At 44.4% G+C, this 16,488-nt stretch overlaps 1 long non-coding RNA gene across 8 annotated transcripts in view; it reads left to right on the plus strand.

Moving 5' to 3' along the window:
* The window catches only part of LOC110365819 (uncharacterized), a 158,718-nt gene that overhangs the window by 23,802 nt on the left and 118,428 nt on the right, over nt 1-16,488 (plus strand). The window lies entirely within an intron of this gene.

The raw sequence follows: 16,488 nt of genomic DNA on the forward strand, positions 1-16,488 counted from the left end.
TTATTAGTTTTACTTCAAAGCAAGTAGAAAAAACCCTCCCCCTGTGTACAGTCTCCATGCTAACAGGAGAGCCCAGACCCCTCTGTCTCGTAGGAAATGTGACATTGCAGCTAATGTGTCTAAAAATAAAAGGGAAGTGGAGGAGAAAGTGCCTGTTACCTGCAAGCTCAGCCGCACCCGGCGCATTCTTTACCTGCTGAGATCTTCTTGTGACGGGGCCAAGCTCCAGATTTCCAGCAGCTAAAGTGTCAGTCAAAAAGGGTAATTTCACCTCCAGTTCTTGCTCACCACCAGTAATGTCTCAGCAGTGACAGGAGCTGGATTGTTTCCCTTGGAAGGAGTTGGACTCAAAGCAGCGAACTGATTTTTTGGGGTTCTAATTCTACCTGTGGACATGAATTTTGGGACAGGTTATCGCTTCTGTTACCTTGAGCCACTTGGGCCACCCTGAGTGTCCAGTGACAGGATCTGCCCCGGCTGAGAAACTAAGAAGAACCTGTATTTCAGTAAACTCTCAACCCCTATAAAGTCACCCCAGTTCCTACATACATACACCGTTTTGCCTGCTAAGACCCTTGCTGGGAAATGGTGTTTTTCAACTGGATTCCACCCTGACAGAGCATGGAGGGCAAACCCCTGCAAATGGACCAGAGCTCTGAATATCCCACCCCATAAATCTCTGCTGCCCATAAACAACGAAGATCCTAATAATTCTAGATGGCATAGCCATACTGGCAGCTCGTGGTCCTTATAGTGCACGAGCCTTTCCAGTCGAAGTAGCAAGTTCTACAATGAGCTGAGAATTTTTGGAGGAAACATTTCCATTGTGAGTCATCAAACCACAACTTTCTACAGGAATGTATCCATCTTGACCAAAGCTTCCCAGGTCCAGGACAGCTCCTGGCGACTGGAACTCGGACACATCTCGAACAGGCAGAGGGAATATTTGAATTGGAATCCCCGAGGCCGCCAGGGAGAACTTTCACCACGGGGCTATTAAATGTTCTTGGGTGGATCTTTTTCTCTAAAAAATGTATTCCTAATGCAGAGCAAAGATGTTTTGAAATCTCAAGCTTTTGTGGGATGGGAAAACTGTCAGGCATCCTTGGATTTTATCCAGAACCTTTTTTCTCTCTTTTTTGCAGGAATATTTTTCTGAAGCGTCACTCTTCTTGCTTTAGACGTATTTTTAGCTAAAACTAAAAGCAGATGGAGGAGATTAGCTTTTGTATTTTTCTGAGGGAAACAGTGAAATCATCAAATTTTGCTTAGAATTAAATTTATGGAAACGGCTGCAAGAATTGATAAGAAGGAACTTGGATAACTTTGCCTGCTTTCAGTCTCCTGGAGCAAAATCAATGTCTTCACCATCAATATATTCTTTAAAAATCTACTCAAACAATTCCACTTGCTCTTGAACAAAACTTTCTCACTTAAAAATAATTGCAGCGCATTTTTCTTTTACCACTCAGCGCAAAAACCTGATCATCAAGGTATTTTAAAAAAAAATCAGTTAAAATTTTGGAATCGGATTTTGTCTTTAATATAACAGTATTAAAGTGCTTCTCTCTGAGGGGCTGTTTTCTGGATAAACAACCTCCAAACTCTAAACCCTGAGCATCCAGATTCTGGACTTGACCAAATTTTAATGCATTTTAATACACCATCTCTCCTCTTCACTGTGCACAAGCAAAATAAACATCAGGTGTCTGGGTATCTCCTTGCACAGGATGCCAACAGATGGCAATATTTTATTGTCATTACACACCGCAGTCCTTTACTCCCATGCATTGCGGAAAGTTTGCTTTTACTACTTTATTGTGTAACAAGGAGCTGATAAAGCTTGTGCCTGCCTAGTCCTAGAAATACCTCTCTGCTGTGATATGTCTATTTTTAATGGCTGTTGCAACTGTGTGTTGTACTATATGCCTCATTTGAGAAATGTACAGAAGTCTGGTACAAAAGCACTTGGATGTGATATGGTTCTGGTGATGATGTCTAAATAACACTGTTCCTATATAACGAAGGGAATCTTTCCCTTAGAAGGGTACGGATGTGCCTCAGGCAGCCCTGGGTTTCCATCCTCAGCATTCCCTTATCACAGTTATCCCCTCTCCTTTTGGATCAGACGTGCACCCATATGCACATTTACCGTGTGCCAGACAGAGACGTACCAGCTCAGCCGTGGTGCAAACCGGACCATTCGTGCAAATGAAACCACCTCTTCTATTTTCTGTTTGGCAAAGATTTTCTTCCTCCTTCCCAGCCTGCCCGTTCTGGGCTTCCCGTGTTCTACAGCTCGGATGCTGGGACAGTTTTCTGCCTCTCTGGGCAGGTTCGCTGGCTTTGGGGAGGCTGTTTGCACCTCGTGAGCCTCGGAGGTCTTTTTGCTGAAAATACGCCTTTTTCAGGCACACCTGGATGACCTTTACATTTGTCAATGCAGAAAGAAGGGTTGTCTCATGTCTCATGTCACACAAGCTGTGGAGGAAGATGGTGGTGGGGAATGAAGAAATGGAGTCCCCGTGCAGGGGATTTCTGAGCTGCTGGGGCACCAGCGTGCCGTCAGTTCTTCATGCAGTAAGAAAGTGGCCAGAAAAGCCACCTAAGAACAATTTTTGTAATACAACAATTGCCAGTTGCCCAGCTCAGGTTCATCGTAGCATGTTTGATGCTCTTGACAGGCTTTCTCCATTAAAGAAGATGAGCTAATGGGCATGATGAATACCTTGTCTGCACCCTCTTCCATTTGTGTATTTTAACAGCCATCATTGGTGCCATAATTTCTGAAATTTCAGCCAGTTTTCTAGTTTTATTTTCAGGTTTCTCTCGCTCTTATTTTTTTTCTTCCCCCCGCCCTTCATATTATCCAGGAAGAAGCAAAAGATCTTTGTACAATATCAAGCCGTGCAGAACACACCGGTGCCCCCGCAGCCCCCGGGCTCGGAGATGTCAGTGCCAGCAAACAGTCCCATGAGACACGGGACAGGAGGGCTGCTATTTCCGATGGATTTTCAGCCAAACATGCCAGTTTTGTCTGAAATGAACCTCCTCAGTCCCCGTTGGTCATTTTTTCCTCCTTGTTGTGAGCAAACGTTTGGCAGGGGAAGGAAAACAGATGGTCCTTAGCATATTGTCCTGTTTACTTGTTCTTAGTTCACTTTCTGAAGTAAATTGGTCTTTCCTTCTTTCTTTTTGGGCTGCGATCCACACATCTTTACAAAACTATAATGAATTTAATGAATATGCCTTTTCCCCTCCCATTATGATGACAATATTTGGAGCAGATATAAGCCGTGTCTTGTATCCTGTAACAATACACATCAGCTTTGACCTCTGCAGTGAAGGCGAGACTCAGCAGCAAATCAACAGGCGATAAAAATGAGACCACCAGAAAACCAACTACCATTTATTTCTTTTTAAAAGTGCTTCTTTCTTTCTTTCTTTCCCCCAGCAGACTTTCCCCGTGTTGAAAGGGATCCCCTGGTCACAAGTCAGCGGGCGAGGTTGTCGAAAGCTTTGACAGTCAGTCAAGTGGAACATTACAACACATGGTAGCAGCACGTACCGATGGAGAGTCCCTGCGCTGCGTGGACCTCCCTCCAAGACCAACCTCAGATTGTTCTTCATCCAGGCCCCCTCTAGGCATTCAGATCCCTAATTCCGCTAGTCCCGACGTTGCCTGGGTCCCTAGGTTGCCCTTTTCCATAGGTATTGCTAAAGCAAATAGCACACATTATTTACTAGGTGCGACGCTTTAAATCATATTAATCTAGCCAATAAAGTATTTATGGCCAATAAAAATTCCACGGTGGCGTAGCTGATTCGTAAGGAGAAGGAAGGACGGACTCAGGCTCTGCCCCAGACAGACTGTCCCAAGGGGCAGCAAGAGGAGACGGCACCATGAGGCTCAGATGGTCCATGCACCATGGATGGCAGGAGACAGGGGCACATTAGAGTGCTCTGACATTTCTGTTTGCCAGTTTTGACTTGTGAGCAGCAAAAACACATCAGTCATTATGTTGAGGATTTGGCTATGGTGGCCAAACCTCAACACCTCTCCTCTGAAGTTTTTCACAGCACTTATCTTTGCATTCTATCGGTGACTCCAGGGAGGACTTACCTCTTTTGTTGCTGGTACTGGCCTCGTATGGCATCTGGTGTGATTCTTCATCTGTTTGGCTGCTAGTGAATATGGCAGGCTGGGTACCACAGCTAGGTCTTGGAGAATAGTGGAAAGCCAGGTTAAATATAATGTGTGTGAGATTCAGACCTTCGCAGGACCTTGATTTTTTGATAGATGTCACTATTGAAGTTCTTCTGGCTGTTATGTATAAGTGATCACCTTAAGCCTAAAGGGCAACTCAGTAGCTTATTGCTTTGAGAATCTCAGACTTTTCAGCAAATTATGGATGAGTCTGATCTTCCTCTTTTATTGAAGTCAGAAATAAAGAATGAGCCAGTTCAAACGGAAGTCACCCCCTTTATGTATTAGCTCACTAGAGTACATAGCAGGAAAATTAGGCGACCTAATTGCCTAGGCTGATTGACATGTGGGAGTCCTGTGAGTCAATGGGTGTTTCTGAGACTTTTTGGAGACTCCTGGTGTTACTGACAGGTATCCGTGGTGCCACTGCCCAGGGATGTGGGTACGCACTTGCTATTTTTAGGTGGAACACAGAGGAAGAGGAGAAGGTAAGAGACATGAACTCATGGAACAGTTTATGAATTGTCTCTGACATTATGTTGCCTAGTCAAATTTATTTCTGAGCCCGTACTAGTTTTGCCAGCATCTTTCCATGTTGCCATCCAAATTAACATTCTCCCTCTTTTGAGGTTAACGAGTTAGTGTTGTTGAATGCCGTTCTACAACAATGACAGCAGAAATGGGAGGAGAGAGGAGAGGCACACTCACTGCAAAGACAAACATATGAGCTTTTTTGTTTGCTTACTTCTGGTTTTTTTCCATGCTAATTCTTTGGTGACTTTCCATTTGACATCTTGTGCAGCTCTGACGGGAGATTGCTCCAGCAGAGCTTGTGCCCGTAACACCACCACCCTTTAGAACAACAAACCCATCGGTACGTGTCATTCTAAAAGCCGTGACATGGCATGACATAAAGCTGAAGGAGGCACCACCCAGAGCCAGCGCAGGCGGGTTGTGGCACTGGTGTTACCGGTGATCCGTAGGTCCGGTCCCTCCACTGGATAAACTGCATCACTTTGAACCAACAGGTTTGACCCTGGGGAAGCCTCGACTCCTCACGCTCTCCTGCCGTACAGACCACTTCAAATGGCAGAAAAACCAGCTAGGTTGATCGGTCAGGTTTCTTTTGAAATGAAAGGGTTTCAGAGCACGCTGGGAATGCAGACGTCCAGCCCTTGGATGGGCAGCGTGTCCAGCTCCTGTTCCCCTGCTCTTTGGAAGAAAGGAAGCCTGGGGCAAAGAGATGAATTTTCCATTCCTTTCTGAAAGAATTAGGATTCGTTGTAGTCGTTCTTGTCAGACCTGGTCTACAATGAGACAGAGACCTGTTCTCTGTCCGGTTGTGCCGTTGGCCTTTTAGCCGGCTGGGTTTGCAGTTCTGGTTTGTGTTCCTGTGCAGAAGCGCTTGCAGCTGATGGCTGAAAGCAAAGAAACAAAACTTCCCGTGAGCACCAAGTATTGCAGAAGTTGGTGTGTGTCTATGTACGTGCGTGCATGCGTTTATCAGCGTCCGCATATATACTTTGTTTTTTTTTAATCATTTTATATGCAGGCAAAGGATCTTATACTTCATATGTTCTTGCATTGTATGATGTGATGGAAATTAACACCTTAATATATATATATATATATATATGAGAACCAGCTCCAATTAGGGTTTTTTTCTTTGACTGTGTTTCCTGCTCCTTATGACTAAGTGTGGGTAATTACCTTGGCTCACTTTTTCCGCTCCACCCATGCTCACAGAAAACCTGGTGCAAGTTTGCTTGATATTTTACTTCTTTTCTCCTTCACTTCTTCTTTTTTTTTTTTTTTTTTTGGTAGCTTTGTTAATTAAAAGGTTTGCAAATTGTTTTATGTGATAATTATTTTTATTCTGGTTTAGCAACATAAAAGTAGAGACTTGAAATGCTTTAAAGGAGAAGTCTAGCTGCCCAGCACTATTTTTTTGCTTAATAAATTACAAAAAATTTATTCTCCTAAAAGCTTATCAAGAACATCCTCATATAAAAAGGATCAGAGCAAATAATAACAGAAAACTGGGTTGTTCGCTTGTGAAAGGGTTCCTTTCTTGCCACTTGTTTTGTTTCGGTTTGGTCCAAACTCTGCAGCATTCTGGACCTTGTCAGCTTTGTTATGATTGAAACACAAGGCCTACAAATCTACATCATTTTCCCAGAACAGCTTTGCTAGAGGGGAAAAACCCTCTCACCAGAGATTTTCCAGATCCCCATTGTATAACGCACCCAAACCACCATCTCTGCGACTCCTTTGTGCTTGGGCAGAACTGCCCTCAGCAGAAAACGGGGCATGCAAAGAGCACTAAAGGTTTTCTTGCTGTACCATCAGGTGGGTGTTTCCCCCGCTCTCCTCGAGGATGCGCTGGGAGCAGAAAACATGGATTAATCATTTCTTCTGCCGTTCTTCCTTCCACAAATGTCACTGTCTTTCAAAGCATCGTCACGATCTTTGCCATTCCTGCTTCCCACACGGTGCCATTGCTCGGGGAGCCACGGCCGGTCGGCAGGTTACAGCTTATTAAACACAGAGCTGGCATCAAATGCATCACTTGGTCCAACTGCTGGCAAATCTTGGCCATCACAGCAAGTGTTTGGGCACAGGGAAAGCATCATCCCCATGTATCTCCTGCTTCAGAAGAACTTGTCTCAAATGCTTCCTTTCTCGTTGGCTCACAGTATCACAGTATGTTTGGGATTGGAAGGGACCTCAAAAGCTCATCCAGTCCAATCCCCCTGCTGGAGCAGGAACGCCCAGTTGAGGTCGCACAGGAACATGTCCAGGCGGGTTTGAATGTCTCCAGAGAAGGAGACTCCACAACCCCCCTGGGCAGCCTGTTCCAGTGTCTGTCACCCTCACTGAGAAGAAGTTTCTTCTCAAATTTAAGTGGAACTTCTTGTGTTTCAGCTTGATCCCATTACCCCTTGTCCTATCATTGTTGGCCACCGAGAAGAGCCTGGCTCACCCTTTATATATTTATAAACATTAATGAGGTCCCCCCTTAGTCTCCTCTTCTCCAAACTAAAGAGCCCCAGCTCCCTCAGCCTTTCTTCATAAGGGAGATGCTCCACTCCCTTAATCATCTTTGTTGCCCTACGCGGGACCCTCTCCAGCAGTTCCCTGTCCTTCTGGAACTGAGGGGCCCAGAACTGGACACAATATTCCAGATGGGGGTCTCACCAGGGCGGAGTAGAGGGGAAGGAGAACCTCTCTCGATCTACTAGCCACCCCCCTTCTAATACACCCCAGGATGCCATTGGCCTTTCTGGCCACAAGGGCCCAGTGCTGGCTCATGGTCATCCTGTTGTCCACCAGGACCTGCAGGTCCCTTTCCTCTACACTGCTCCCTTCTTTTTGTCTTGTTTTCACCCATGGAAATGAACAGAAACTCCCAGGAGGAAACGTGTTCTCAAGGCAAAAGCTTTTTCAATTGATCTCAATGCCATTTTCTTCACTCTAGACCCAGACCTTTGGAATATACATTTTCCCACCTTTTAGAGAAAATCAGGCAAAATGCAGCAGTAAATTATCAGATAATACCCTTCATTCATATAACATTTCACACATAAATAGCAAAAAATATAAACATTGACCTCCATGGATCAAATGAAATGGGTCTCCCAGGCATTTTCACCTCACCTCAGAAACATCCATAACTTTTTTTTTCTCTAATAAATGTATTCTAACTGCTTAAAGGATTTAGTGTTTGGGTCTGAAGAGAGGCTTATTCTCTTCTGCTCAATGCCTAAACAGCTCTTCTTTTGGCTTCTAGAAGACTTAGAGATTTTAAATGTTTTTCAAAGGATGCTGGTGGTATTAAGTTTATAAACTGAATTATCCCTCTCGTGGTAGGAGGCACGCAGGGCTGGCTGCTGCCTGGGGGGCAGGAATATTGTGCTCCAAACGAGCTAATGAGGAAGGACAGAATATTCAGCGAGGTTTTGGGGTTTGGTGCATTTTTTGGTGCGCTATGAGTGAAGAAGCATCTTTATATGATGATTTCTCACTTTCACTGTTTCCAAATGTTTCTTTGTGAGCTTTCTGTCACAGACGTGGTGGCTTTCTACATATGCATGAATGTATGTCTGTATGTATGTCTGTACATACGCGTGCCTTCCTTTCCCTATACGCTTGCCTGTGACCCTGCAGCACAAGTAGGGAACTTACCCAGGGCCAGAAAGAAACGCAGCATCAAAGCAAAATTATGCAGATCCTCACCATGAGTAATTAACAGATGACATTTTTGACAAGTGCAAACGCATAATTTCCAGGAGGAATAGTCTGATGGTTTTCTGCAATTAATTATCAAGCACAAGTTATAACAAAACAAAGAGGAAAAATACCATGTCCCAAACATAACTTGGACTTCCATAGCAGGATTTTTAGACATTTTAATTTGCAAACAATGACTGACTGGAGAAGCAATTTGGTGTTTACCTTCCTTCTTGTTACAAACGTTCATGCTTCTTCAAAGCATAACCCTTTCAACGTCTTTCTTTTGCAACCTTGAAATGCTGGCACCTTTCTTAATTAAAAATTATAACATGCAAATGCGTTAGAGGATTAGCCAGAAAGGAGGAGGCAGCCGGTAGAGTGTTGAGCTGAGATTGCGGGGTTCTGTTCTTCTCCACAGCTTTGCCACCTGGGTGGAGAGAAGAGTGGGGAGTCCTCAGCACCTTGCAGGATCCAACCCCAATGTCTGCAGGCGACGGTGCTTGAGTGAGCTTGTGGGTTTTCCTGAATGACGTTTGGCTGTCAGCTTTTCTGCTGCAGTCAGCAGGGACTTGTTTTGTCTTGCCTTCCGCCAAAATAATTCCCACAGACTGAGCAACCAGTAAGGTTCAGGTACAGGTTACAGACTTCCAGTCATCCAGAAAATCGACAATCGCAACGGGAGATGGGTTTGACCGTGTCTCTTGGAGAATGTTTTTCCTCATGCATGAGGTGTTATGTAGACATCTTCGAGCAAAAATATCAGATGCTTTTGTTGTGCCCCTTCCCTTGCTGTGTCAGAGGAACCTGCCAGATCCAAGGGAGAGCTGACCGGTGCGTTTGGTGCTGCAGATGCCGTGTGCACAATGAGCTGGATGAACGGGGGGACAAGCAAAAGAGCCCGAAAACAGAGGCTTAGGGATGAAAGTGGAAAGAGGATAGATGCTTGTTCTGGTGATCGCAGACAAAACCCTCATATTTCTATCCCCTGTTTTTCTAATGCTTCCCGCCAGTTCCTGGTGGCCGTTCACTGGAGAGAAAAAAAGTGGGGAGAACACAACTGTAGGTTGGAATTCGATTCCATAAAAGAACAGCGATGGCGTTAGTTATGTAAAGGCAAAGTGCTGTTCTGTTTTAGCTTCCACTCACCCAAAGCCTAAAGGAGGAGATCGCCGTTGTCATTCATTATTCATGTCAGTGAAAAGTAGTTTTTCTGAAAGAGAAATGTCACTTCGGAGTTCATCCCTTGCTGCTGCTGCCCGTTGTGTGCAGTGCCTCAGTCCTGTAATAATGGGGAACATATTCTAGGCTCTGCCACTCTATGCCTCAGCGTGTCCTATGTGTTTTCCTTCCTCTTTGTCTGCTCCAAGTTTTGTTGCATTGCAAGGAAAAATACCGATCACCATGAGATACAGAAGTGAATCCCAGGCCTATATCTCATTTGACTGTGTCACTGAGAATTCTCCTGGCACCGTAAGACTCCGTCTTTGCCTGCGTAAGTTCTGGGAACGAGGTTTAGCAAAGAACAGCTTAGAGCATGAGTTGCACCATAAATAATTGTTCAAGCTTTAGTGCTTTGTTGAATCAGGATGTGGAAAGTCATCTGATAGAGGATAAAAACCGGCTTTTAAACAAAGGTTTGTTGAGGGAGGTTCATTCACGAAGAGCAAACACAATTCTTCTGCAGAATGGAGTATGGTTATTCTATTTCTGAATAAATGAGCATCTCTAGGGATAAGTCACCCACAAAGAGCAACGCTGAACATGTAGTCTTCACTACCAAGCTGATTGTGTAACTCAGAGCGGCCTTATCTCCCTGTCCGATCAGTGTATGATGCTGCAAGGTAGCAAATGGGGCTCGTTTTTGCTCATTCTCCTGTCCAGACCTGCCGCTTTTTGCTCTGTGGCGTATAATGAATGTCAGGAGAAAATATTTTTCAGGGAGGAGAATACTTAACCCCAGCAATTGCTGTTGATGCTGTGAACGGCTCCAAAAAGGGGGTCACCTTCAAACACGTTGCCGCTCAGTAGGTGGCCAAGGAAAAGTGCGGTTTGTTGTCAGGGAGAGGAGCAAAGCTGAGCCCTGATCGGGAGCCAAATGTTGCTGCTTTGGAAGCCCTGATGTGTCATTTTTCTATGATGCACATGGCAGAAGAAAAGCAACTCATGCAAGGACTAGAGGGTTTATTCTAAAAGGTCAGGACCCTGCCAGATGGCATCATGTACCAAAGCCAGTGTTACCCCAGGGGGCCTTCCTGTGACATATAATATTGTATCTCATATAATGTTTTCACCTTTAAATGCAAGCCCAGATGAGGGCCGGTCTCCAGAAGAGTCCATGTGGTTTTCCTTGAGCAATTTTCATCTGGCCGGAGCATCTGGCGATTGCTCAGGTCCCTTTTGAGTGACTGGGATCATATCAGGCAGAATACATTGGGGTCATGGTGCCAGGTGACATGGTGAAAAACCAGAATTGTTATTAGGAGAAATCACTAAACATCAGGTTTGCCTCAGTCTGACCAAGATGGCTGGGAGTTTGAAGGACAGCATGGAAATGTCACCTCTGAGCCAAGAGAAGTACTAAAATTAGAGTAGGAGGAATCTAGTAACTCGTGACAGGGTAATATCTGAAGTCAATCATGATTAAGAACTCCTCTTTCTCTGGCAATGGTTGTGCCATTGTTACCCAGGACCGCAGGTGATGCTGTCCCCTGGCCTATGAACTTCACAGTTAGTCAACAGGAGAGCTGTCCAGTGTTAAACTAGTAAACAATAAGGGATAAATAAATAACGCTTCCCCAGCCCTCTACCTAATCTGGACCCATAACTGACAGCACAGTCTATTTTTAATACGGAAGTCCCAAAGCAGGTGGGTTTGTCTATTCTTGAAAGGATTCAGCAGCGTTGCTTTCATTGCACAGACTTCCATTTTTCTGAACTATACATTTTTTGTGGTCAAAATTCAAAGGGGCAGCGAGGGAAAACCCACTATCCAAATAATGCCAAAGATGAGCAAAGAGAAGTATGTGCAAAGCCTGTTGCTGGGCTGTTTGTTTGGAATCCTCACCTTGGGTTTTGCATCTGCTGAAAAAACAGAAGGAAAAAGATCACAGCCACGTTGGAAACCTCAGGAATTGTTTTAAGTGCATCACAATAGTTGTAATATTGGGTCAAGTTTTGGTGATTGGGTCAATTTTTGATTTGTAGGATGGCAATGTGAAGCATCACAAATCTGTGGCAGGAATCTGGGCACTAGCACTTGCTTGTTACGCCACGCTGCCTTCACTGCAGCAAATCCTTCATACCTATTTGCAGTCATTAAGCTAATCTGTGGCAGGAGAGAGAAGGGAATAGACAGAAAATGCAACTGCAGAGAGCTAAGGAAATTACGCAGACACTGTCCACCCCCAGATCTTACTTTTCCCTTCCATGTGGTTTTGGGATACATGTGGGATTTGAGTTGTACTTGGAAAGCGTAATGCATGTACCAACATCTGGAAGGATCATAATGGTTGCTGTAAGAATTATTACAGTAGTTGTGGATGAAATTTAGCGCTTTGCAGCACATGCAGCATAACAGCAGCTTGCTTTAGTTATTGAAAATACCTTAAGGTCCTGAACCATATTTAAACAAAAAAGGGGGGGGGGAAGAAATTATATATACATATATATATATATATTTATATATGTAATCAAGAGAATAGACAAGCAGGATGGACACAGAGCAATTCTGTCCAGACAGCAGGGGCTGTGGGGACTGGAGCTGGGTCATGAAAAAAAACGAGAGCCAGAAACTTTAGCTCATGAATCAATTTAATAATTGGGTTCCCTCTTCAGGTTGAGTCGAGCCACAGGGGCCAAACTTTCCAACTATTTCCACTAATTGGGAGTGCTTCATATTTTGGGTGCCACAACGGGAATGCACTGGTTCTGCTGTTCTGATGGAAATCAGGAGATAAAAATAAGAGAAGTTTAGCCCTTGGAAGCGATGGGTGCTTTGAAATGCTTCTCTTTGCCTTTTTTATGTTTTATTTGGCTCATCTCTGGGATGGCCACAGGACAATAAAACTCTCGTAGGGATGTCAGGCTCGTTTGCTGTTTGCACATTGATTTTAAAGGCTTGGAAAGGAACTACCGAAACGTGTCTATTTCTTAAATTCAGGAGGAGCCAAAGAGTTTCTCATTGTGGCTGCTTTGCTGCAGAATCCTGGCCCGAGCTTGGCATGGCTGCTGAACCCTGCTTGGGTCACAGACACCCATTGCTGACATCCATTAACACTGTCACGTAAAGTGCTAGTAAGTGGTGTGTATTAGGCGTGGATTGCTTGATCTGCCCTGAAAGCACCAACATCTGGACTTAAGGATGTGATTTGTAAATAAGAAACAGCAAGATATTTTGATGTGATATTTAAGGATGCAGATGGAGATCAGCCCACCTTTGGTTTTCTCTTCCCATCCATATGTTGTCCAGTGGTTCTCTGAACCTTGTGGGCATCTGATCTGCGCTGGAATACTGAGCAAATCTGTTGGATTCCTGGTGGGGGAACTGCAGCCCCTCTCTGAAGCAAACCAAGCCCTGAATTAAAAGAACCCAAATTAAACCTGTTGACAAAGCTCATTTCTGGCCACTTGCCACTTCAAACAGGCTGCAGGCTGGGAGGTGGGTGTTGTTTTATCAGAGACACATCTCTTCAGGTTTCATAATAACTGCCTTTCAGGAAGGGCTCTGGTTAAAATAATTCTTGCTGTATCCCATAGTGCCTCCTTGCACCCTGGGCTCTTAAAACCTGATTCTGGGAATCAAAAAATAACCAAAAAAACCCCAAACCTGTTCACTCAGATCAGCTTGAGCCAAGAATGGAAAATTGTCCTAGAGGTGCTTTGGATCCAGCAATAATAAGACCTGTCATTTGTTACATGTTAATTGCACGTTATTATCTTTTGTAGGTTAAGTCAACCAAAGGTTTCTTGTATAGTTGGAAACAAAATTGTAATCTTTCATATGCTTTGCAATGTCAGGTTAGTTTTGTTGTTGTTTTTCTGGTTGTCTTTCGGAATCTTGCAGTTTGGCTGATTATTTGCAAATACATGAGGTACCTGTTTCTCCGTGGAAACATGTTGTCATTTAAGCTCTCTTCCTTATGATAATCTCAAAGAACAGCATTGCAAACTTGGAGTAAGTGAGCCTTATGGTTTCCCATGGGAAAGGTATATCATAACCCTCATTTTTGAAAGACTACCAGAGTAAACCAGTGATGAATGTAGGAAAGGAAACAAGATTTCCAAGTATTGAACTTGTTCTACCACCGCAGATAAAACCATACGCTCTTACCAAGTACTCTGTAATAGTATTATGAAAGTTTTATAAAACTTTGCTGTATTGTTTTGTTCCTTATATGTCTCGAGCAATTCTCCACCCCAGTCTGGGGCTGGTCGGTAACTGGTGCTGCCGCTCGCGGTGATTGATGGAGACGGGGAATCCCCTGTGCTGATTGACGGTTCCTTGACGCTGTTGATCAATCACATCCTGAGACAAGCAAAGGCAGATACCCAGAGACAGAGGGTTTGGCTGGACTGCAACATAATTCAGTCTTGATGGGCTTCTCAATGTTTATGCCCGAATATTATTTGGCTAAAGCCCGGTGTTGATAGATGGAAGAGAATACCCAGGATTTCTTGCATTCAAAGCTAAGGAAAATTGAGCCCAGGGAAATATGTAAAACACATTGTCCATTTGTTTCTTCCACTTAGGAAGATCCTGGCAAGCTGCGTTAGACTGACTAAATGCACCAGCGTTCCTGCAGGTTACTATATCATGTTATACAGAAGCAACACCACAGCAATCATCCCCCAGCCACTGCTCTCCCATCCCATATTTTGTCTGTTTCCATCTTTTCCTGCACAAATAATGGAGAGGCTGAGATTGCTGGCTGCAGAGAGGACAGTTTTAAAAGCTGAGCAGTGCTTTTTCCCCATTGCCCCATGAATGTAATACAAACCTGAAATTGCAGGATTTGCCTTGTTATCACTGTATTTTTTCCTGCACAGACAAATCTGAACATGCTTTTCCAGTCAGAGCTTCCACATTCATCTGTTGATTTACTTTCTCCCAGGAAAAAAGTAAAATCCCAATGCTTTTAAAGTCTTCCCCGAGCGTCATCCTGCTACCAGAAAAACAGATACTGAGCTGAGAGTCCCAGGGAGAGACTTTCTCTAAAGAAGGGAAGCGTATCGAGAGAGCGACTGGAGGCATCTTCAGAATTGTTTCTGATTTATTTGCATTTTTTCTAGGGGGAGGAAGGACAGGACTCGCTGCTGGTTTAAACCACGGGTGTCTCTAACCTGAGCTCATCCCCTTGGCTGCTTCTGCAGTCACAGGGCTGAGGGGCAGAAGCCACCAAGAGGGTGATTCCTCTTGGCTTCCCTAGTTATTGGTTTTAGGTGAACTCTTGGCAAATGCTTCTTGACTTGAGAGGGAGTCAGATGCAAAATTTAAATTGGATGATGAAGTTTCGGGGATTACTAGGAGAGGTGAATTCCAGCCCTGCTTTCTGGTCTGTAGAAGTCAGTTCTAGGTGTAATCTCTGCCCTTCTCTTTGAGCATCTTCTTTTCATAAGGTCATAAAACTGACAGTGGGTTTGTGATCACATGGAGTTAAAAACAAGCAAACAATCACTGTGTTACCATTCCTTCTTACCCCACACAAATATTTTGTATTTAAAACCCAATTTAATTAACCCACCTGTCCCCTTATCTCCTATCCTCTTTGTCCTCACCTGTTCCCCTATCTGTAGTCAATCTATTTTCACATGTGTCTATTTATATAACCATTAATCCAATTTCTTTAATTTCAGCTGAAAAACGAACACAGTTTAACATGTTTCTCATCATGTGTTATGTTCTGCACCTGGAGCGGTTTGGGGGTATTTGGGGGTTCAGTTTTGGGGGGTTTGTTTTGTCTGCATTGCAGTTTGCCTCCAGGCACTGACAGTGTCTGATTAAAGCCTTCCCCCTCCTGAAGGGCAGCAAAGAACTTTGCAAGAAGGAACAAGTGAGCCACGTTTTCTGGTGGCGGCAGGCGGAGAACAGACCACCGCACTAGAACAAAAGGGAGAGAAGCAGGAGCAGCAGCTCTGATTACACCGTGCAGTGCCGGGGTAGCACCCAGCACATCCGTGTTTGCGCACACTCTTCCAGACTCTATAGAAATGAAGCAGTGGGTTGAGTTTAGTGCAGTCACTTGGACGTTCAGGATGTGATGGGGGGGCTGTAATTCAGGGGACATATTTTGGACAGTGACGATGTTGAACACTCCTTGTTTGGACAATGAGCAGCAGTGGACAGTAATAATGTGATTCTGTGTCTCTTTTCTTCCTTTCACACAGAAGCAGAATCCGTCCCCTATGCACAGCTTAGACAGGCAGGGTCATTTTCAACCCTGCCATTGACGTTTTTTGTGCTTGTCCTCTGCAACAACCAGCCAGTCCCAACGTGAGCTGCTGCCGCTCCTGCTGCAACGTTCCATTATAGCAAGATTGCCCGTAAAAGGATGATTAATAATTATTTGTGATAAACGCCTGCAGTGATTTGGTTGTTTTCTTGTTTCATTGATCAATAGGAAAACTTCATGGGAAGCTTCTTTAGGCTCAGAAGACCCTTGTTTTTTGCTCCGTGTCTAGTGACAGATAAGGGACGGTTGCACAGCTCCTGTTTTATTTCCCTCGTGGGAGGGATGGGGAGTGGAAACACGTTGTCTTGCCCACAGTGGGGTCCAAGCTGCCTGCGGGGAACTCCTTCAGCCCTCAGCAATGTAAATAATGTTTTACTGGGGGACATCTAGTGGGAGAATATTATACTGCAATACAGTGCACAGCCCTGAGCGGGGCTGGAGCTGGCTGGGAGATGCCCAGTTCTGCAAGAACAGCCAGTTTATCATGGAAAAATCCCCACTTTCCAAAGGCTCCCATGAGAAGGAACAGAAAGAAATGTGGTGTAAGTCTCCTTAATTTAATTTGAGAAGTCATTATCCAAAATACTTTCCCCTCCCCCT

The sequence above is a fragment of the Columba livia genome, chromosome 18, assembly GCF_036013475.1.
Source record: "Columba livia isolate bColLiv1 breed racing homer chromosome 18, bColLiv1.pat.W.v2, whole genome shotgun sequence".
Classification (NCBI taxonomy): domain Eukaryota; kingdom Metazoa; phylum Chordata; class Aves; order Columbiformes; family Columbidae; genus Columba; species Columba livia.